The 23,036-nt window shown below is 37.7% G+C and overlaps 1 protein-coding gene across 4 annotated transcripts in view; it reads right to left on the reverse strand.

Annotated features, from left to right (window-relative positions):
* Positions 1-23,036, reverse strand: part of SBF2 (SET binding factor 2) — a 563,151-nt gene that overhangs the window by 436,089 nt on the left and 104,026 nt on the right. The gene's annotated exons all lie outside the window — the stretch shown is intronic.

Raw genomic sequence — 23,036 nt, forward strand, 5'->3', positions numbered from 1 at the left:
GTTGGGATAGATACATTGCAAGTACTGAGGTACTGTGTGTGGTTGGTGGAAGTGCAGAGTTCCCTAAGTACTTCTGTAAAACCATATGAATTATTACAGCTTTACTTAAAGGATTTTTTTAATTAACTGCAATAACGATTCATGATTATAAACAGTTTTTATTATGAAAGAACAAAAAAAGTTTTAATTGAACCAATGGAAAAATAATGTATTTTCAAATATAGAAACATTTAACTGAACAATTTACTACCTAATCAATTATAACCAAACCTTTAATTAAAGCAACAGTGGAATACAAAAGGTGTAAACAGAACAAGACGGGGTGTGTGGGGGTGGGGTTTAAAGTCCCAGGCAACTATATACCTGTCCAATGATACACCTGTCTCTTTTGGTCTGAGTGGGCTCTGGGGTGAAGTCCTGAAGCTCAAATTTGCTGCAGGGCTCAAATGTGCTGGGCTCTTGATGCCCAGAAGTTAGTTCTTAGAGGGAACGGTCGCTCGTAGCACTGCTGGAGGAGTTGCTGCTAATCCCAGTAGCCAGTATTGTCCAGTGGCTGAAGGACATGGCTAGGTCACAAATTACAGGACTGCAGGGTCTGCTGGCCTAGCAGGAGTATGTTTTGGAGCAGAGAATTCTGGCTTAGGATAGCGTCCATAAGTTGCCTCTGCATCTCCCTCTCTTTCCATTCTCTCCTTGGCCATGGTAATGCAGTCACTGGCCACTGCCACACTATCCCTGACCACTAAGATACTGTGCTTGGCCACTGCCACAATCTCCTGAGAGAGCTGCATTTCTTACCTCCTCTGAATCCTTATATACTCCCCCTCCACTTCTTAGCCAGTCTGATTTTTCTTTGAGACTCTGCCACAAGTTCTGCAAACATCTCATCCAAGTCTTCCTTTTCCACCCCCTATGGTTGACCAGCCTCTCAACAGTACACAGAGATCCCATCCTTGATGGTTTGATTGATGCAGATGCTGTGGCTGTGGAAGTATGGGGGGAAAAGTGACTTACAGTTCATATTCCAAACAGGCAAATATATGCATATTAAAAAAGTGATACGGTACTTTACCTCCCTGAGACTCTTCCCAGTCTTGGGGGGAACCTGAGAGCTGCTAAGTGGTCTGAATGTGAGGACAGTGCTAAGTGCTAAGTGGGATTTCTGACTGCTGTATATGCTATTCAGAAGGTTGCAGAGGTAGGGTGGGGTGGAATTATGTTTCTGTTTTGGTTTTGCAGTATTGTTTCTACCTTTACCATTTATGCCCATATAACCAAACTTCTTTTCCTGTAACCACCATCTCAAACTGCTGAATTCCACACAAATACTATTGTTATAAAAATCTGCATCAGATGAGATGCAAGGTAGAGACTGCAGCTGCACTAGCTTGGAGGCTGCTATTTTGAGATGTCAAAAACGGGGGAAAGAGGGGTTTGCTGGTCAGGACGATATGAGAAAGGGAAATAAAAATAGACAGATGGGCAAATGCCCTCATGCCACAGATCTGAAAACTGTCAGTAGTCGTGGCTTTAGCATGCCACAGAGGCCAACTGTCCAGGAAGAGCAGCTGTCATTTTTTAAACAAGTGAAAAAGGGCCCAATGGATAGCATGGGCCAAGCGAGGAAAGGAGAGAGGTGAGGGCTGGATACTTGGAAGAGCTCCGAGCTCACATCCATCTACAACAGCGTAGCCACACGAAGCCAGAATGTCAGTATAGCATGATGTTAATTAATTGCAAAGATAGGTACATACATGCTTAAGTTCCGTCCAAGAGATCCGACTCTTCAGTCCTGGCATTGGGTTTCTGGTTCATCTGATGCAGGGCAGGAATTGGGAGTCTGTTGCAGCAGGGCAAGACTGGGGCTGGTTTTCCAGCTATCTGGAGTCAGAGTCCTGACTTCTCTTGGTTCCCAGTGGACTGCTCCTCTCCACCATTCTCCGATAGGTCTTGCCAGTTATCCTCAGTGAGGTGGAGAGTTCAAACAACAGGCTCCAAATGGTGTCTAGGATGGGTTGTGTTATAAATGTGCCATATCCTATCAGTTCATCGTAAAATGGCCAAGTCACATGTTCATTGCCAGCCTGTCTCCTTTTCTCTCTTGTATCCATGTACTTTCTCCTAAGCAGCTTGCTTTTTATCTGCACTACTCACCATCCCCAGCATAACCCTTCATGGGCATCTGCTTTGCAATGAAAAGATCTTTATTCCAATGGCTGTCCACAAGAGCTTCCTGAACTCACAATTCTCCCCAGATGGAAACAAAATACAAGCTCACAGCACAGCCCCAAGCAGCTGCATGAGGCATGTTGTGGGACTTCTGGAGTGTTATCACGGTTATTAAGAATGCTGATACACTGGGATCCAGGAGCAAATGGGAAAAATCTACCTCTAGGCCAGCTTTTAAAGAGGGGGAGGCATCATCCTGGAAACTTGATATCACAGCATGGGGGAGCACACAAGTCAACAGACAGGTCAGTAATGGTCAAGCTGCAAAGCACTCTGGGACAGCTGTTTGGAGCATGTAAAAAGCAGTGCTCAGCAATCGCATCCTCATGAACAATACACCAAACTAATTAAATTTGAAGCAAATTTTGTCCACTTTATAAGAAGACTCCAAAGTTCATTATAAATGAGGAGATATGTTGTCCATCACTGTGCACTAATTTGTACACAAACATTTTCAAACCAGATTAACTGGATTTGATCTGGTTTTAAAAAAAAACAACACACACACGTGGACAAACCTTCACGGTCATCTACAATGGTGTCCTCAAGCAAAAGCTACACTCTTGCGGGTTTATCCTGGCATGCATAACATGTAAGGCTATGTATACACTATACCTTACGTTGGTATAAGTTATGTCACTCAGGGCTGTGAATAAGCCACTCCCCCGAGCGACGTAAGTTACACCAACCTAGGCACTGGTGTGGACAGTGCTATGTCAACGGGAGAGCTTCTCCTGCTGACATAGCTACCGCCACTCCCGGGGCCTGCAGTAATTAAGCCAACGGACAGCTCTCCCCCATCGGCTCAGAGCGTCTGCACTAGCAGCACTGCATCAATGCGGATGCACCATTGTAAGCTCTGTAATGTAGCCATAGCCTTAGTCTCTCTTAAAAAGATCCTCTGAAAGCCTGACAAACTCCAAGGCAGTTTTCATCTAAAGACTATTAACTGATCAGGAAAAAATCCTTTATGACATTAAAGGATAAAGCTGTGTCACTTGAAGAGCTCAACATCTGTATAGAATTCTGTGTTTTTCTTTGGCAATGTTCTAACTAGCAGGTCATAAAGATAAGAATAAATCCTGTTATCCCCACACCATTTGCCTCTAACACAGAAATGAATTTTTGAGTTAAAACACCTAGTGACATATGAAAGCAGGCTTCTCAGAGATATATCTTTCTGAAAGTTTCCTTAATTAACGCTGCAGTGAATCTATAGACATACTGAGTATTAACCATAAATAATTATATCTTTTTCTTAAAGTTATTTCTATTTTGAGAACCTGTCTTTTCAAGACCTTTCTTATTGTCTGCATTATTTTGTTTCAAATTCACGAAGTGATGGAGACATGGAAGAAGACAAAGATCTTTCACTCCTACATACTGGGGCAGCTTCAGGTGAACTGCAGGTGATAATATTAGCTCCCCATACCAGCAGTACATATCTCAAATATTAAAATACAAAGTGACATAGGAGGAAGAAGCATAAAGTTCCTTTTCCATCTGTAAGCAGAAGCTTCTGTATAAATGAAAACAATATGCTGTAAGAATTTCTTATAAGAAGATAGCTGACCAGGGAAAAGATTTGGCAAAGGCTGCTTAATACAAACTCAACAGGTCTAAGAAAGGTTTTGCTACTTTGCAATAGCTATTGCAATAAACCGTAGCTGCTTCACAGTTGTTCATATCTGGTAAAGAAGCCCTTATTAAAAAATTCACAAACCATGCTGTTTATAAGTAGTACAAGGATTACAAATCTACTTTTGATTCAAAAACAAATCAATAAATGGACCCGATTTTCTACCCCAATGTGCTTCTTTGACCCATTCACATGCCACACAGGGAGGTAAAATCGTTTCCTTAAGTTGCCTGCTGGCACTGCCAGCAAAGTGAGCTCCTCCCCACAGTCCTTGGTGTGAGGGACATGTCACAGGTGAGAAGGGGCAAGAACACAATACAGCTCAAACCTGTGCTTTGGCCAGGATACAGAATCAGGGAGCCGCACAACCTGGATACACCAAAAAATGTGCTCCAAAGCTCCCTTTTAGACTTCGTTCCTACCCTTTGTTGGTCTACCTCAGAATAATTTTATAGCAAGGTTAAATATTGTTAATTATGGTAAATAAATACTGCATGTCAATACTGCAAGTGCACGGGAATGAAATTCATCGAGGCATTGATTTTCAAAGTCAGCTATAACAATGTATATTTTTCACCATAATATGGTCTAGCTATGTGTAATATATTATAAAGTGCATTCTTTTATCTGGAAGAAAATATGATTTAGCACCACAAGAATTTTTTTTTTTCAATCTACAATTTAATGTTTAATTGATATAAGCCATTTTAGGGAAACTTGCAAACAAACAAACCTGCATCAAGCCTGACAAAAACACATGAAAGTTCACACCAATTAAATTTAAAGTAGCAATATAGTTAATCCTAAAAGAAGACATTCAAGATTTATAAACGGGACTGCTGAAAAATCGTAAATATAACCCCACAGGTAGCTACTCCAAAATACACAAAATACTACATACACATACACAGACTGTTTAAAACTTATAAAATAGTTCAAGTTTATAAAAGCATAATTTAGTTGCACTTAATTTGCTTTTCCCTGAATTATTAGAAAACATTTCAAACTAATTCACAATCATAGGAATTAGCTTGCCATGTAAATCATTTCTGGATTCCCACAGTGCATATATTGCCATTGTTCAATGTTCATAATCTTATGTTCAGGACAATAGAATACTAGATAAGAAACAAGTTATTAATTTCTCCTCCTTCTCCTATTTACACAGCCTTGAAGATTACAACTTCTAATTTCTTTGACCACTAGATAAATAGCTATGGATTCAATAGACCAAAAGTCTCTCTCACTCTCACCCACCCACACCTACCCTTAACTATAATAGAAATAGCCAACAAGAAACAGCAAACCAGCTCCTAAAACATTTAAATAAATTGCTTACACTGCAGTGTATCACTAACGGCCTAGAATAGTTTAGTGTTTATTCCTTAGCTGAAAATGGATTACGTACTCTCTGTATATATAAAATCCCACTTCAGAGTTTAAAGGAACACCATCAACTTGAAATCTAGTCCATTTTTTTTAAAAGTTAAAAAGTAATTTCAATGTACTATATAGTATATATACTATATACCTCCTTAAGTCCACACCATTGCTCCTCCGATTCTTAATGTAACTGTCATTCTGAGCTAGGACAAGATTAGCTGAAAAAAATTAGCTACTGGCTTTAAAATTTATGAGTCTGTGAAGATACTAGAAGCAAAACTATAGGTAAATTATCCCTTCTCTCCAAGTATCATGTTTACTGGACTTTTACCCTGTGAAACTAAAAGGCAAAAGGAGTCTCCACAAACCCACATATTTTCCAATCTTTTCCTAACCAAAAAAAAAAAAACAAAAAACAAACAAACAAACAAGCACACAAACTGCATAAGGCAATTTTAAACAACAGGGAAGTGCCTACCCACAACAGGAAGATGTAAAGTTGTGAGAAACATTGGAACAACTGTCAAGAGCCAAAGGGAAATGTGTCCAGAAGTAAAGAGGTATAAGATCATTCCTCCTGGATATGCAGAAAGACATCAGAGGATGAGTGTTGACTGTTGATTCCAATCTGATTTCATGCATCAGCACGCTACTTAACATACAAAGGATGTATATTATACTTTATTCAACTATTCCCTTCTGCTGCAGACAAAAACACATATGCAGTGAGTCACTGCAACTGTTAGACACAAAACAATGCGGAACAGGCAACATGATATACCTAGAAAAATATATCTTTCAAAAAATGCCATTAAGACTTTAAAGTTCCTTCTTCAGTGAGCAACAATGAATGTTTAAAACCATCAAGACTTTAAAAGCAGAGACGCAAAGCTGAACTTTAAATATTAGATCAAGCATCTGCCGCAAGGCAACTCCTACCCAATATGTAGACCACACTGAAAGGAGTCTCATGTGCAGGCTCCAGGAGATACCACTCCAGTTTGTATCTCCTAAAGTTGGTCCTAAGGGGGTTACCCTACCTGACCTCAAATGGCCAAAAATCTTTGATAACTAGGGAAGTTCTAGCCTGTTCTGTGCTGGGAACAGACTCAAGAGTAAGAATTCAGTCCACATGGTAAATTCAGAGTTTAAAATAATTTTCTTTCAGTTCTTTTAATGTTAGGTGTTATCTGCAACAATAGTTGTATTGCGATCCTTGCTGCAATTTAAATTTGCACTCTCAAAGTCTGAGATATAAACTGCCATAATGGTGCGTAAGAACGTGATTAACACGCTCTTCCGATCTGCAATGAAAATATAGTCTTTACAGTTCAACATGGTTTATAGGCTTGTTTATTTCATTGCCTGATTTGAAGCACAGGATCCCTGCCATTAAAGCAAAAGATTGAATATCAGCATTAGAAAACAACTACAGAGCTATTGCATCATTCAGAATATCATGTTGGTTCCTTACAGTGCTATAAATCCTTTATATCATTTCTAAAACAAATATCCTGACTGCTTTTGGAACCTTGCTTCTAGTGAACACGTCATGAGTAGTAGGCAACCCATAAAGAAATGAAGGGACTTTTTCTAGTTTGTACCGTCTATTCATATTTCAAAGTTAAACAAAAGAAAAAAGGAATGCAACAGGAAATAAGATATACCACAATTACACATTAAAATCTCATTAATCTGTACTTTGCTTAAGTGCACACTTTACAATCTGTACAAAAACATTCATGTTTTTCCTCATCTCTCAGGAAAGATCTAAAACAGGGGTTCTCAATCTTTTTCTTTCAGAGGCCCTCTCAACATGCTATAAAAATTCTACAGCCCACCTGTGCCACAATTGTTTTTCTGCATATCCAGTAGATTAAAAGACAGTGCTGGCATTAGGGGGTAGCAAGCAGGACAATTGCCCTGAGCCCACAAAGGGGCCCACAAAGCTTAGTTGCTCAGGCATTGGCTTTCTGCGCTGGGCCCCAGCAAGTCTTAACACTGGCCCCTCTCTGGCTTATTTTGGCAGACAACCTGAAACCTGCTCACAGACCCCCAAGGGGTCCCAGACCTCTGATTCAGAACTGCTCTTCTAAAAGATGTAGTAGTAGTCATAAACGCTTCAGTGTATTTACTTAATAAACTACATTTAATAGTATATTATGAAGTACCTTAAATAATTTAAACTAGCAGTTCTCAAACTTCATTGCACCGTGAACCACTTCTGACAACAAAAATTATTACACGACCCCGTGAGTGGGAACCGAAGCCTGAGCTTGCTGCCTGGGGTTGGGTGGCCCAAAGCCCAAGTCCCACCACCCCAGGTGGGGGCGCCAAAGGGCTTCAGCCCCAGATAGGGGGTATGTAACTTGACCCCTGAAGCTCTTGGGCTTCGGCTTCATCCCCAGGCAGTGAGGCTCGGGCTTCAGCTTCGGCCCTGGGCCTCACCCAGCAAGTCTAATGCCAGCCCTGGTAACCACATTAAAACAGGGTTGTGACCCACTTTAGGGTCCCAAGCCATAATTTGAGAACCCCTGATTTAAACTAAACCACAATTGACACAATAAGGGAACAAAGTACATTTTGTGGAGCATTACTTCTTAGTTTATGGTTTAAGTCACTTAATCAAGTCTTGAGAAGTGCTAAGCACATGCAACTCCTATTGACATCAATGTAAATGGAAGGTGTTCAGTGCCTCTTAGGATATGCCCTCACTAATTTGCAAAATTCACTGGTTTACAATGGTCTCCCAGCCAGTGTGAATTAGTGAGGTTCTTAAAGCAGATTATGAATTCCTTCTGGCAGGGACTTTACATTTTGTTTTTGTAAAACAACATGCATGTTGATGGGGCTCTAGAACAGTGTCTAGGGCTAAAGATGGACAGCTTACAAGCAACTAAGTTATAAATAAAAATACTAATATAGCTGTAGAACAGAACAGCAACACCAGAAAACAGACTATTTTTCCAAAGATATATTACATTCGCCACATGTACGTTTGTTTTCTATACTACAGTAAAAATAACAGGTAGAGTGGGGCATGACACTGGTTGTGATGGAATACTACCCAGGTAATCACAGAACCAATCAGAATTTTTTTGTTTGGGTTTGTTTGTTTGGGGTTTTTTTGGTATTTTTTTCTAGGTTTTGGCTTGCAATGCTTTGCACACTTGTTTTCCAAAAGAAAAGAGCTCTGAGGGCAAAAAGAATTTTCTCCTATGGCAAAAATTTCAGGGAAGATATTAGAAAGATGACCTGGCAAAAACAACAGTATTGACTAGCTTCATTCCAGGTACATAAATTTACAAACAATTCTCATATTAAAGTCAAATAAAATGAATATAAAGTGAGAGACTGTTAGAAACTCTTATACAAGGCTAATGTAACTTTGCTACTACTTACCTTATGCTATAGGTTTAAGCACCTACTTTACACCAAACATGAGAAAGAGGGTCGAGGAAAAATCTAAGGTATTTAGAAGTATTGTTCTGAACTCAAGAAAACAAAGGTCACTAACATATTGAAAATATTTAAACACCTTGTTAATATTTCTAAAGGAAGGCCTGAAGTCAGTTCTAGTAGAAATGCCTAGAAAATGGGCTATACAGTAACTCCTCACTTAACGTTGTAGTTATGATCCTGAAAAATGAAACTAAGTGAAACGCTGTTAAACAAATCCAATTTTCCCATAAGATTTAATGTTAATGTGGGGGGTCAAGTTCCAAAAAAAAATTTGGGGGCACACCAGAGGCATTATCTATTGTACAGTACTGTGCTGTACTGTGGTTGGGAGGTGCCTCTGGCTTACCCCACACAGGCACAGACCACTGCAGGCAAGGACGCTAAGAAGCGTCTTGCGCAGCAGCAGCGGCAGCTTCCCCCGTGAAGAACAGGTGCAGACTTTGCTGGGGGATGCTCCAGGCCTGCCTCTTCCTGTCCCCGCTCCACTCCCGGCCCACATCTTCCCATCCCCACTCCACCTCCTCTCTGGAGCAAGGCACGTCCCCGCTCCCTCCCATCCCTCCCAGAAAGTGCTAAGTGCTCCTTAGCTGTTTGGCAGCTCTTAGGACTTTCTCTGAGGGAGGGGGAGGAGTGGAGATGTGGCGCTTCCCAGCTTAATTTTGCATATCTGAGTCTTGGACAGGTGCAATTTGGGGGCTGAATTCCATATTTGGTAGAGAAGAAAACATTTTTCAGGTAAATTGATATTTTTAAAACAATGGATTTTTGAAGCTGTTCAGGAGGTGCAAAATGCTAAAATAAATTCCAAGGACATGGCGGATTAAGGAAATGGGCACTACAGGCCCATGTCAAGGGCCTCAACTCCAGGAGTGATGTAATTACATCACAATATCAAGCTTTCATTTAAAAAAGTTTCTAGCCTTCACACCTGAGAAGAAAAGCTAGACAACCACGAGCTGAGTAACTGATGCACTGATATTTGAATCTACAGAATACCTCTAAAATAGCTGTCAGGGGTGTGAACTGCCCGGTACATCTCCAAGAAGTTAACTTCAAGAACTCTGCTTTGGAAAACTCCTGCCAACGCTGACCCAAGCATATACATTCCAATTGTTGGGTAAGTATGAAGGGTAGAGGGAGGCACCTCGGATGCCACCCCTGCCTCTCTCAGGGGGATAGGGGAACTCTGCATCTCTCATATGGAGGAAATCCCTACTGCTATACCTGAAGGGGAAAAGAGAGCGCAATGTTGCTTCCCCTGCTTCTCTAGGAGCGTGGGGAGAGTCATAGTGTGCCTACATCCCGGGATTGCCTCTAATCTGGTTTTGTGTAGGAGATGGATTAGTAAACAGGGAGCATGTGAAGCTGTCAAAAGGTGCACAATAAAGAATTTATCACATAGCTCTGTGATTTAACACTTGTTTCTGAAATTATCTCATGGCTATGACCTCTACACATGTGATTATATGTTTACTACATACACACAAACATACAAGGATAAATGAACTGCAAACATAAAACAGGAACTGTCCTCATGAAAAGGAACCATTTTAAGCTCGATTTTCTAAGGTTCTTTCAACACTTCAGTTGAAACTATGTAGCAGCAAATGCCTTAAAGCATGTTTAAGATACAACAGAATCTGCTGCAACATGACTGTTTTCACATGATTTCAACTTCAGTGTAAAAAAAAAAAACCTTACATGTGTGGGTGTTCCCCGCAATGTATTTATTTAAAACTCAACTATATTTTTTTCCATTTTTTATAACTGGGTAAAAATTGGAAAGGGAGTTTCCTCAGATACTGAACATGTTTGTCTGTAAAACAGCGATCTTTAAAATTTTAAGACGGCCTTGCTCAAATAAATCCAGTTAGAAAGTTAACTGCTACTAACTCTTCTTTCTTCTGTCTACAATATCACATCAGCATTTTTCCTAGTGTTGTAATATATGAATGCTTTGCCTTTTAAGGCATTTAAACAATGATATCACCTAAATTATTGAACTTGTGTAGAAACACATGCATTTTTGTACTTGTACACACTTGACCTAACTGCAAATTACACGTCCATGACTGTAGCATAGTTACACCCACTCATTTTTCCCTACAGTGCACATATATACCTGCACCCAGATTAAATTTAGCATAAGCATCTATTTCAATGTGTGACTGTCTCATTATGTGAATTCTCATTCATTTCTCAAATTAGTCATGCAGATGCCATGCAATTCAACTGCGTTAGCCCAAGGACAAAAATGAGTACCCGGTATAACATTAGGCATCAAAGCCTCCTTCTTTGATCCCTAACAAATGACACCGTCTGGGAGGGTAAGCAGCAGAGTTAAAATCTGCTTATAAATGATAAAAATATGCAGAGATGAGTAAAGCTAACTCGTCCTATCTACATACTCTCCTTTTAAAAGTTCTTTCTACAAGCAAGAACACGCAGTTGGTTGTCTTCGCAAAAAGAAAAGGAGTACTTGTGGCACCTTAGAGACTAACAAATTTATTTGAGCATAAGCTTTCATGAGCTACAGCTCACTTCATCGGATAGTGAGCTGCAGCTCACGAAAGCTTATGCTCAAATAAATTTGTTAGTCTCTAAGATGCCACAAGTACTCCTTTTCTTTTTGTGAATACAGACTAACACGGCTGCTACTCTGAAACCAGTTGGTTGTCTTGCAACTTTCCTAATATTAAACTGCTTTATATTGCTTCAGTAATCATTTACTTTATTTATTTATTATATAACAGATGCCAGTCCCCCAGATTTAGAGGGTCAAATTTTAACGCAAGTAATTCCTGTGGGAGTAACTCCACTGACGCTAATAACATATTTACACAAGTGTAACAGCAGCATTTGATCAAAGGTACCCAATACACATGTAAATAAGATTTTTGTTTTTTATACTGCAAGATAGCCATGTGGTCACATCATTTTTTTTAAAAAAGGAAAGAAACTAAATATAAATTACAGAGACACACATAAACATACCTGTCATCATCCAGAATTTAAAAAAAAAAAAAAAAAGAAACCCCAGCAAAGATAGTTGAATGAGATTTTCTAACATTATCTACTTCTTAGATTATTCTTCTTCTGACAGCAACTAAAAACAACATGGCAAAGAGCTGTGGAAGACCAGTTGAAAAATCTGGGGCACAGCTGGGAACCACTGAAAGACTTGCAAGAAACAGATAGGAGTGGAGGAGCTTCGTCACTGCCCTAAACGGCAGAGGTGTAATGGGAACATGATGATAGAAATATTAAAATGTAATTTCATTTTTAAAGAAATTTTAAAGTGTACAAAATGCAATATATTCCTCTGCAATGGCATGAAGCTCTCTTTGACTTTGGTTTATGTGGGTGCAGACTGCATCCTTCTTTTCAAAACTGGAGGCCGTGATTCAACAAAGCACTTAAGTATGTGCTTAAATCCATCTCTATCCAACAAAGCAGTTGCATGTCCATAAAGCTTAAGCACATGCTTCAGTGATTTGCTGAACTGAGTTCTTACTGGACCAATGTAAATTTCCTATTTTTAAGATTAGCACACAGTAGCTCTGTATTATGTTTTATTTTGAAAGCTTTAAAATTTCTTAACACAGAAAACAAACAAAATATGCATTTGTCATAGTCAGAGACAAAGGCAAAGCACTCTGGAATTTTGCTAGGCAGTGTGTTGATGATCTGCTGATGTTGAGGTGTTATAAGTAAGATGAGAGATTTCAGATGCATTATTAGGGTAGAAGATGGTCCAGTACATCTACTATATAAAATATCCACTTGATAGAACATCTTAGCAGAGGTCTGTATCATTCATTCCTCGGAGATTTCATGGTCTTTTTCAGGCCCAGAAAACATATAATTTATTGTACAGATAGAGAAATTCTACTCTTAACTCAAACCCTTTTGACTTCAACTGGTTTCCACAGAGTGTAAGTCCTGGTTGAATTTGGTCCACTATATCTGCTATATAAATGTACTAAATGTACATTAAAAAACACGAGAGTATACATAAAAGTAGAAACAATTTAAATAAACTTTCCAATCACATTTACACATAGCTCAACGCCATAATGATACTGTATAATGTCCAAACCCTTTTCTAGCACAGACTGGTACAATCTTTTAAACAAGGAACATACTCAAGGTGGTGACAAAGCTTCAGTATTGATGGACTAGGAGATGGATGATGAACTGTTAAAAGTTAAGATACAATGTTAAAACAAATAAATTTGTGCTAATTAGTAAAATTATGATGGCAACAAAAGCTGAAAATGAAAGTTGAGTTAGGGTCACCAACTTTCCTGAGTGGCTCTCCAAACGACCTTGGAATAGTTCCTTTCGCTCAGTAAAGTGTAAACTTATTACATACAATTCTTTACATATTGGTCCCTCATTTAAAACTGGACTGGGCAAGACAAAAGGAAAAATATTATTGGTAACACGAGATGACCTAACAGACATTTTCAAACTCAAAGTATTAGGACCCTCTTATGAAACAGGCATAGGTCTTTCCCATCTTTAAATTTCTGTTAGTTTGTTTCATAAAATACCAAAAACAAGAATGGAAAAAAGACCAGTTAGGTCAGCTAGTTCATCCCCCACACAAAGCACAATTATTCACTGCAGTATATATTTTCTGACCAAGTTATTGAGATCAGTGCTACTCGAAGTGGTGGTCCGCAGACCAGTGTCAGTCCACGAGCCATCAGCTGCTGGTCTGCGTGCATATTGGAAAAAAAAATTGCCAGCCCCCCCATCAGATAGCTTGAGAAGCACTGATTTAGATAGTCTACAAAACATTGAATTTGAGGCTTAACTCAGATCTTCACATTTCTTTTTGCACAGAAAGAATTAAACGTAGTAAAGTTCTGCAGGTATTACTTTTGGGCACATTTTCAATTATCAGTATATGAAAGACAGCACACAGAACCAATTTGGGCAGAGTCCCTATTTACATTGTCCATGTGTACTAAAATTCTGTAACATAGCCAAGAAAAAGTTAATTTTAGTTTATGTACAAAATAAAGTACAAAGATAAGGAAAACATTATGGACAGGAGGGGAAGTATAGGTATAATTCCTTTCCCTCTGACCAACAGTCTAATTCATACTATTTGCTAAAGATATAATATAAAATTGAGTTAGATCAAGTATATACATAAAACTAGGTTATCATCATCCTTATGTCTCATCAGTTTTCCTGTCTATAGTCCTATCCTTTTTATCTTTTATCTCCTTCACACATTGTGATAGAATTTTCTGTTGTGTAGTTATTGACAGTTTCTTCCAAGATTAATGCTGCCCTCAAGATAGTTACCAGGACATGTTAAAACAGCGTAATCTTATCCTTTCCCTTCAAAGAACTGTCAGTGTTGCTTCTTCACTACTGACATGTTACACTAGCTCAAGAACTGAAAAAACAATATTGTTCCCAAACCTGAGTTTCCTGGATGATGTACCAAAGACGTCACCTCTAGCTCTAACTCTTCAATCTTAATGAGTTTCACATTTTTAATTTACCAAGTTTGGACGGCAATCAGAATTCAGCTGATCTTTAAAGCTGTTTAAACTGTTGTCCTTAATTCAACCTCTGAATAGCTGGTTTTTATAGTTTATTTTGGAAGTTCAAACTTTAAATGGTTTGGCTTAATGGATCACTTGGAAAAAAAAAAAAGAACATTTTGTTCAAGCACTAAATAGGCTTTCCTCCAGAAAAATAATATTTGGAGCATGAATATGTGAAAATACCTCAATTATTATTGTATATTTTAATTGAAATCTGTGTATTTAGTAGAGAGTTCTAGCGTGCCTTTAAATCTGTTTGTTGACTATAATGGTTTAACTAAAATTCCAAATATAATTAGAAATCAGACAGCTCAATTGTTTTGTCGGAAATATTTATTTACTTAAAAATAAGGAAACTTTTGGTGTGACAAATAGTACCCAAGTGTTACAATCTCAATTTCCTGAGACAAAAATTAGATATAGCCCTACCATTTCGCTCAGTAACAGAATAATTTGAACTGGAAAGGTTGTCTATTCCCTCTCTTTGTACTGAGGCATGAGAGTGACTTAAGACAGGATTTGTTTAGGAATAATTAAGGTATTTCCAGTGCAGAGGAAAGTATGACAAAGAAGTCCTTGCCATTTGTTCAGACAACAAAAATTAAATTAAAAAGATGAGACCTCTTCCAGTGTAATCATTCTAAACTGATGCATGGATGTTCAGCCTTAACCTTGTTAAGGAAGAAGAAACAGCAGTCACGCACCTAAGGAGTAGGGTTGTCACCCTTCAGGATTGGCCTGGAGTCTTCAGGAATTAAAGATTAATCTTTAATTAAAGATTATGTCATGTGATGAAATCTCCAGGAATACATCCAACCAAAATTGGCAACCCTACTAAAGAGCACTGTAGAAATTCAAAATTTCTCCATAATCATCAACCTCAAAGACACTTGACTGAAGACTCAAGAAGGTTGTATCTCTACATTTTCAATCAGCTACCATAACTATCCCAAATTTGTATGGACCAGGAGGATGACTTTGTGGTTCCCATTCTTAATTGTTAATACATTAAGTCAAATTTCTTCTGATGCTGCATTAGTAGAGTTATCAGCCTGTAATCTGGCAATTTCCTTGAAAACTCCTCCTTCAATTGCTTTTGTGAATTTAATGCCTCTGTAGAATCCCTTGTGCAAAGCATGTGCTGTGTTTTTTGATCAAAGCCATGATCCATCAATGTGCTCAGTGTTCAAGATAAAAGGCCAGGAGAGATACTGATAAGCATATATACAAAAGCATATTTTTAATAAGAAAATTGGCTAATTACGTGAACTTTTCCTCTTAACTTATCTTACAGATTGTCACTGCTGTCCAGGTAGAGACAACATTGCTTCTTTAGAAACAATTCAAAAACGAAAACTCAAAGCCTTTCGAATTTCCAAGCAATTAATGGTTTTTGGAGGAAAAAAATACTCTAGTACTACTCAACCTAATATTTACAGTATTTAAAACACTAATAAAAATATTCCCCATTTTCTTCGGTACCTTAACATTATATTACACTATGAGAAACATTTTTAACTCAAATGTCTAGGCTTGTATTTCAGTGGATCATACAATACGGATTAGGAAACTGGACTGCATTTCAGTGATTTGGGATTATTAGAAGTGACTCAAAGCAACCACTTAAAGAATAGCCATGGGAAAAAGGCAGTGCTCCAAAATAATTTAAAAAAAACTAAAACCAATGTATTTTTCAAAAAGATGTGTCTCTACAAAACATACCTACATCACATCATTTTAAAAAAAATGCAGTCTTGGTTACTTCTCACAAACAAAATGTATTTTTTCCAAAAACAATATATTTATTTTCTCTTCCAATGAGTAGGTGACAATGGGAAATAATATAATATAAATCAAAGCAATGGAGTAAACAAAAGCAAAAAGTTACACTATATTGCATTTATGCATCTCCAGGTTTATCATCATGTAACATTAAAGGCGGCCACAGAAAGACTTTGCAATATTATTCTTGTACTTTGTGCGTCTGTCACTAAAATGAACTCTGATTAATTTGTGTGGCTGTCTGTGGGTCTCTCATTGGCCTATTATGTTAAAAAAAACTGACAAAAATAACTATAATGTGTTCGAAGAAGAGTGACTGTGCCAAACCTAGTTTATTTTTGCATTTTATTTGTTTCTAAATACTATCAACTGAATTTTCCTTTGTTGAGCAACAGTGATATTTTAAAACAGAAACATACCTTTTTTACTTGGGTAAAAAAAACAGAACCCAGTACTATTTCCCGTTATTCTTCATTAATTAAGCAGAAAATTACATAGAAATGCTTCATAGTAAATAAAATTTCTTCCAGTAGAACTCTTTAAATGTCAACTAACCTTTCATCAAACAATTAAAATTATCACCACTAAAATAGCAGGAGAGTGGGGTGGGAGGAGGTATTGTTTCATGGTGTCTGTGTATATAATGTCTTCTGCAATTTCCACAGTATGCATCCGATGAAGTGAGCTGTAGCTCACGAAAGCTCATGCTCAAATAAATTGGTTAGTCTCTAAGGTGCCACAAGTACTCCTTTTCTTTTTGCGAATACAGACTAACACGGCTGTTACTCTGAAACCTGTAAAATATCACCATATTATATAAACTTTTTGGAATGGCAACTGCTTCTTCTTGAGAGTTTGTCTAGCACTGACCATAATGTATCCCAATCCTGACTGTGGCCTCTAGGTGTTACAGCAACATTAGATAGTAAAAAGCATAAATACTTCCATCACTTAAATGCCAACTTAAAGATCAGAAGCCTGAAGATGCCTATAATAACCAAGATATGAGTTAACATGCCTTTCTCTTTCAATGGACTCCCAAGTATGGTTGTGCAACAGGTGTTCCAGTAAAAAGCCAATCACTTCTCATTTATCTCAGCCTTCAGAACAGGTAATCTTTTTCAAGCTTAGCTCTTCTAATATGTCATTGTCATATGCCTAACTTTTGCTTCCTTTATATACACTTTTGTACTTATACAGCACTTTTCACACACAGATGTTTAAGTTCTTTACAAAACTGAGTAAGCAATTTTCTGTATTCCAGATGGGGGAAACTTATGCACAAAAAAGTTAAGCACCTCACCAAAGATCACATAGCAAATTAATGGGACAGTTGGGAAAATACTCAGCTCCCCTGATTTGTAGCCTTTTTGCTCAAGCCTCTATACAAATGCTCAACGTTCTATTCACTATTTCTTTCATTTAAATACTTCATTTAATAGGCTAGTGAAGAGGGGACTATATTACATCACAATAAAAAGAACTGTATATCAGCTTTTCTTTTAGGGTTTTTTCCAAAACATACAAAAATAATTCGTTCCACACATACTCACTAAGAAAAGATTAGAGCTGTCATCCACCCTAGTTACATCAACAAATCCTTAAAATGTTCAGAACCCCACATTATGTCATATTGCAACATCACATTGTGAGAGACAAGCTTTCCCTATCAAACAAATTTATACAAGCAACAAACATAAAAGAGACATTTTCAAGAGTTTCACTGCTACAAAAATCAGTCTACCTTGTAATTCCCAAATTACAAAATCAAGCTACTCTGCCTAGTATCAACAGGCAAAACACTTTTCATTCTACCCTAAACACAATATTCCTAACTCCATAACTATTTACCTAATTCATCCAGCCTACACTTTTTCCGTGTCTGTCACAATTCCAGGGCTAAATGCACCTCTGACCCCTGGCATAGTTTATGTTTAGAGGTCTCCGGCCTCAAGCCATCACCTCTCTGCAAGCAGGCATTTGCATCCCCCTTCTTCCAGACCAGGGATTTAGGCTTGCAGTCCCCCTGAAATTCACTGTGACTATCTCAACAGGTCTCATATGACCTCAATATCGAGAACCTGCTATTCTGTTCTCTCCCAAGTCTATGACAGTGATTACCAGATTTCACAAAGCACAGTACATTTATTTAGTACAAAAGCATTACAAAGAAAACATAATAAAACAAACATTCTACCTGGGTGCTAAGCTTACCAAGTGTCACCCATCTTCCACAGAGAGACACTGGCAGCTTCCAGGTGCTTCAAACCCTTCCAGCAGGTTTTTCGGTCTCTTGGGTTACAATCTCATGGCAGTTTCTGGATCATGATGAGGGACTCTGAGTCAGTTTGTCATGACCCATTATACCAAACACCCTTTCTTTGTCTCTTAGCCTTTTGAGCCCTATCTGAACCCGTGTATGCAATTCTCCTAGGGGATGGAACTGCTTTTGAATTGTTTACCTGTCCAGGGATTTGCAGGGATTCACCAATGATTTCAGCTGTTGGGGGAAGCTTGGTAACCTTCCCCCCATGGAGCTAAAATACATCCCTAGCTCACAAGGATACATATTACATTTAAAAGATACACATGCTTATGAATTATCCCTTTGCCTATAGCATCTGCACATCTCAATATAACAGGCTTCTCTCATCTGTCACAGTTATGTCAGTAACAATTCCTGCAATAAATGGAAAGGAAAATGTATTTGCTTGTCACTATTCCACAGTTGTTATCTAACCTCTTTTGGTCAAGACTTCCCTGAAATTGTATTTTCACTCCTAGGTGTTTCATTCCAACAAGAATCTTGGATTGTCTAAGGATTTATTTAAAAAGAAAAAGATAAGAGGAGGAAAAAAAGTTGATCACTATGCAGAGTAAGTAGAAAGGCTATGGTTGAATACATATTCCTCCCTGCCTCAGCCACTCTCCACACCCAGAAATCACTGCAGCAGCTAAGGCAGGGGAGAGAGAAGAGGAGCAGAGTTAGCCAGAGTCAACATAGCTACATCAGCTAGCATCAACACTCTCTGATCAGAGAAATAATGGAACAGCATCAAAACAGAAAAAAAAGACAAAGGGAAAGCAAAGATGAGAGGGGGGAGAAGAGAGAAATGGGAGAATTTCAGAAAGCAGAAAACAGTGGGAATGACTACAGAGGGAAGAAAAAAGTGGGAAGAGGAGGAGAAAAGCCCTACATCATTCCCCCCTTCATTACGTAAGATGAGAGAGAAAGAGCCCAATACTCTTCAGAAGTTACCTTGGTGAAGGGGAACCGCATGTTATCACCCTAACACACCAATGAAGTCCTCACCCCAAGAAGACAGCTCCAGGTAGAGAGAGAAAGTTGAAATAAAGCATTTTGTGAAGGGTGGAAGAATGCTGAGCTTCATAAAAAGCTTCCAAAAATTTGGAGAAGTTTTCAGACTTGCGGACACTAATCTAAACTCCAAATATCTTTTGAGGTCCTGAATAAATAAGTTATCCATATTAAAATAACCCAAAATCACCAGCAGCACTCATGACCCTCCATCAGCTGACTACCTATTTAAATAATGGCCAAGACAGATTGCAGAATTGTCCCTAGAAAATTTTCAAATGTTGACAACTATAAAAATTTGATTTACTTGAGAAGTCTTTTTTTTCACATGTATTGTGTTTGCAGATGGACTGTTTTTACTGTATTGTATTCTAATGAATTCAATACAATTTATGCTCAAGCCAAGTAATGGTTACACTAGATTCTTGGATCACATCTATGAAAATGTTTTTCTGACAGTGTGACTTTAACAAGACACAGAAAATATGTTCTCAGAGAATATCCTCTACTATATTCAAAATCAGTGAGTTATAGTTACACCACTGAAAGATACTTAAATTTGACACAATGCAGAAACAGACCATAGAGACTAAGTGCTCTTGAAGGAAAACATTTTCTTAGTTGTATTAACATGATCTCAAAAGCAGCATGTTACCATGGTGCCTGCTGTAGCTATATTGGTAAAATAAGGCATAGTCAATGGTGGGTCTTAAAAACTTGTGAATTGTCTTAGAAAATTAAATAAGTATTTGTAAAATTCAAGGTATTTCCTATAGTGAAATACATGGAAATATTGCAAACAAACATCGAGGAAACTCTCTCTCTCTCTTCATCACAGGTAAACTGATAAGTGTAAGGGCCACTGTTTCTGATAATGGAGAATTATACTAACATGGAATTAACCAAGTAACTAGAATACAGGGATATATATGCTCAGTTCTCTTAGCTACACAATTCCCTAAACTGATCAGCTACGAGTCTCTTATTTGAATAATCAATGAATTGTTATTTCTCAGTAACTGTACAGTGATTATGCAAATCTCACTACCTTGACTGACTACCCTCCATCTGCTCAGCCATTCGTACTCATACACTTCAAGTTCTAGATCAGTAAAGACAATTCCCCAGTCTGTTCAGCTGAAGCAGGTAAACTCCTAAATGTATATGAGACAGAAAAGGAGAGAAGGGGAGAAGGAGAAAGGCAAAGAGTTTCTCTCACAATGGAAAAGAGAAAGTGTAATGTGGAAAGATAAGAGGGAGGGAAATTTAAACAACATATGTTTTTAATATAGCCAACTGCAAAATTATACAGCCAGTCATACAGGACTGAGGACTGCACGCTAAAAGCGGTGGCTCTGAAAAGGACTTAGTGATCATGGTGAATAACCAGCTGAACAAGAGGTCCCAGTGCAATGCTACGGGTAATAGAGCGAACACAATCTTTGGATGTATAATCAGGGAAATATCAAGTTGGAGTAGGGAGGTAGCAAAACATCTGTATGGAGCGTTGGTGAGACCATTATTGGATTACTAAATACAATTCCGGCATCCACTTTCTGAAAGAATGTTGAAAAATTAGAAAGGATTCAAGAATGATTTCATGCCTGGTAAATCTGCTTTACAGAGATAGATTTAAGAAGTGCACACTATTTACCTTATCAAAAAGAAAGTTAAGAGGTGATTGATCACAGTCTATAAAGTACCTGCATGGGAAGAAGATTTCTTATAATAGAGTGATTTTTAGTCAACAAACGAATAAGATGATCCAGAGCTGGAAGCTGAAGCTAGACAAATTCAGACTGGAAATAAGGCACAAATTTTTAACCATCAGGATAATTAGCTATTGGAACAATTTACCTTTGAATGTGGTGGATTCTCCGTCACTTGGAGTTTTTAAATAAAGACTTGGTGTCTATCTAAAAGACATGTTCTAGCTCAAGAAAAAGTTTTAGACTTGATGGGGGGGGGGGAAATCTATGAAATGAAAAGGAAGGAGGAGTAAGGGTGGAAGAAAGTACAAAAGAATTTAACCTTCTTGTTCCAAAAAAAATTGATCTTTTGACAACTCATTTCGTTTTTGTAGTTTCTTTTTTCGTTTAAAATGTAGATATATTTAATTAACATTTTCATTATGACCATAACTGAGGATGGCTCCTGTTAACTTTCCATGACCTTCAGTCTCAGAGTTTATTCAGTCAGGATACAGTTATTACTTTATTTAGGAAACACACTCAAGTTTTAATTAAACAAACTGATGGGGGAGGGGTGGGAAACTTAACATTTTTCAACATGTGAATGGCTAGAACAGAGTTCGTACAATGTTAATGAAGTTAGCAGTTCAAAATTCCAAGCAGATGTAGTACTACTTCATGGATATTTTATAACTAATGCTGAGTTGAAAGAAAAGAGAGAAGACCACTTTGCTGCAACTGTCTGCTATTGGTATTCCAGGAGATATGCATAGAGACTAAGAGAAAGTGATTTGGGGGGACATGTGGTGCTAATAATAGAAAAGAGACTGTAGTCCAAGAATCAGAGAAGAGACAGCAATTATACTACTACTCTAACAATCAATTCACAGAATGTCATTTGGATTGCTTTATCAGGGAAATTTTCAACACAATGAAAACAGCATAAAACCATTAATTTTAGAGTTTTGCACACATGGAAAGATATTACAGACTTGCTTTTCTATGACTGAGCATTTTCATCCCTATTTCAAATTTGGTTAGAAAGCTCATATTTCAGCCTATAATTTACTCTCCTAAAAGTTCTCATGATATAATATCGTTTTTATTCTGGTGAAGGGCTAGGGAGGGGAGGAAGGAGAGAGACTGCTTGGACAAATATATCCATTATTTTATCTCAAGCTATAGTTCATCTATTAAACTGCCTTAAGCACTTTATAGTGCAGCAGCCTTAAATGTTATTGAATAGATACCAATGTTTCATACCATCATGACCGCAAAAAATTCTCTTTTCCATTCCACAACAAAATTCCATGGATAACTTGCTTTAAGCGTATGCTCTAGCTCCAACAAAATCATGACACATTTATCAAGTAATCTAACTCTCCATCTCCCTGTTCTTTCTGCCCCCAAAAAACCACACAAATACTTGCTTAATTGTCTATCTGTAGCTCCTAAAGCAACGTAGTATGTTTAACTCTGGATTTCATTTGCAGGTATGTACTGAAATTTTAAATTAACATATAACTTCTATCAGAAGTAGATATTAAAGTGTAAAAAAAGTTTGTACTGGTAAGCACTATCACAAGACAAGTCATGCAGTTATACTGGATACCTGCATGACATGTTTGTTCAGCCACCATAGAAATGCAGTCATAAAAATATCTTGCTAATACGTTTTTGTTACATATGTTACATTTTAGTAATAATTTGCTAATAAGGTCTCCCCGCACAGTTACATTGTACATCCTTTAAATTTGAATTTTCATTACTCAATGAATCTCTTTCCATACATAAAAACTACAATATTCTGCAATGGTTAAAGATGAAAATTAAATTTATTCATATTTTCTTCAGCATATTAAACACACATTCATTTTACAAAAAAAGGACTGACATTTCTTCTTACACTTTTCAAACTATTTTTTAAAAGAAATTTGTTTTTAACTTTCAAGCAACCATAT

Source organism: Natator depressus, chromosome 6 (assembly GCF_965152275.1).
Source record: "Natator depressus isolate rNatDep1 chromosome 6, rNatDep2.hap1, whole genome shotgun sequence".
Taxonomy (NCBI): domain Eukaryota; kingdom Metazoa; phylum Chordata; order Testudines; family Cheloniidae; genus Natator; species Natator depressus.